The sequence below is a fragment of the Poecilia formosa genome, unplaced genomic scaffold, assembly GCF_000485575.1.
Source record: "Poecilia formosa unplaced genomic scaffold, Poecilia_formosa-5.1.2 Scaffold601, whole genome shotgun sequence".
NCBI lineage: Eukaryota > Metazoa > Chordata > Actinopteri > Cyprinodontiformes > Poeciliidae > Poecilia > Poecilia formosa.
In genome coordinates, this window is record NW_006800540.1 from 254,895 (window position 1) to 256,731 (window position 1,837).

General features: G+C 36.4%; 1 protein-coding gene across 1 annotated transcript in view; it reads right to left on the bottom strand.

The window, feature by feature from the left end:
- LOC103130041 (protein disulfide-isomerase) overlaps positions 1-1,837 on the bottom strand; it is a 41,527-nt gene that overhangs the window by 34,755 nt on the left and 4,935 nt on the right. The gene's annotated exons all lie outside the window — the stretch shown is intronic.

Sequence of the window (1,837 nt, forward strand, 5' to 3'; positions counted from 1 at the left end):
ACCACATATGTGGTTTACAGAATTTTTTGCCAACATAATATAAGTAGGAGCCATATGTACATTATTGGAGCTTGATACAGAATGTTGTTTTGTTTTGGCGTGAATTTGACTTTTGCTCTGCTGTTTGAAAGAGATGGGCATCTGTGGTTGTATTGAGCTTGAGCTTGTTACGTGTTGCCTTTTGATTGATTGTTTTTTGTCTAATTAGTTTATGAAAGATTAGAGCATGCTCACTATAGAAGTCTGGCACCATTAGAGGAACACAGTCTTTTGACCGTCACTTTCTATTTGTTTTTATTTTGAATCTGTTTGTTATTTTTACTTCCTTTTGGATTCAGTAAAGACTGGAGAATGAATATTGGATTCAAGGCCTCTTTTTTCTAGAAGAAACGTGTCGCGTCCGAAAGAGCTTTGATGGGGCTAGACTAGTGAGAGCTTGCTGCACTTACAATATATATATATGAGGCTGAGTTGACCGAATATTTTCCGTATTTGACTGTTTTTTTGCTTGTTTGTTTTTTTAAACGACGGGAAAATTTGAAGCCTGTCCGTCATTTGACAGGTTATAATTAAAACCCCTGACTGATGCACATGGGCAGACATTATAGACTTTACGCAAAGATTTAATCGCTGAGGTAACTAAAGTCAATCAATAAAAATAATCCTTTCTAAATATCATCTCATGGACTCTGAACTAAATGCGTCTTTCCAGGCACGTGCAGAGGGGGGGGCTGGGGGTGCTTGAGCACCTGCCCTTTTTGCTCCTTGCCCCAAAGTGCCCTTTTGGTCAATTTTTTTTTTGTGGTCATATTATTATTTTCAAAGCCCTCTTCTGACATATAATAACATGTACTAAAATTATTTTATTTTATTTTATTTTTTTTGTACAACATAATAAGCCGGTCACCTTGTTACCTTTGACCTGTTGCCTGTGACGCATGACGCAGTTGCCTGTCACGCAGTGAGATAAGGCGGCTAACTGGAGCTCAACATAGCGAACGTTCCAGATTACAGAACAGTTTTTGAATTAAAAAAAAACATTTTTGGTGAATAAAGTGGAGTAGACTTGCTACTTGTCAGATGACGGAAAACCACGTTGAACTTTGTATAATTTCTGCTTCAGCACGGAGTAGCGGTTTAAGCAGAGAGGTAATGAAACACAACAGACACTGACGGGCCTCTGCGTCTGCCTTTCTCTGAACAACTACTGAGCAGGAGGAGACAGCCAGGTGAGGAAAAACTGTTCTCATCTACCGATTCAGTATTTTTATCATATAGGCATTAGGCTGTTGTTGTTGTGCTACTAGCTTGCTGCTAGCTAACGACTTTGCTAGCAAAGCTAGATAATTGAAAAGCTTCTTCCCTGTATCGTTAATGATAGCAGTCATTCTTCAGTGTCGCTTATGCAATACGGGGCACATCGCCCATCCAAAACCGATCATCTCCATAATGGATATATGTCTTGTAATTTCCTTTGCTGCATAATGTACATTGCATTTATTCTGGTGTTGGGTAAATGTATCTTGAAGGAGAATAGCACTTAAATAAAAGTCCAACAAGGATATTCATTTAGAATTAAAAATAACTCACCCTGAACTACCATGATAGATATAATGTATAATAAAAGTCATTAATGAAGGGGATAAAACTCAATCCAGACTTTAAGTAAGTTTAAGGTCTTGTTCACAGAGTATGAAGTTATTTTTTTCCCCAATTATTCAATGAAAAAAAATTATAACCTCAGTTAAGTAAAATAAAATTGTAATCAAAACATTTGGAATTGTAATGATTTCTTTTTTTAAACAACAAAAAAAAAAACTTTTCTAAATTAAACTCA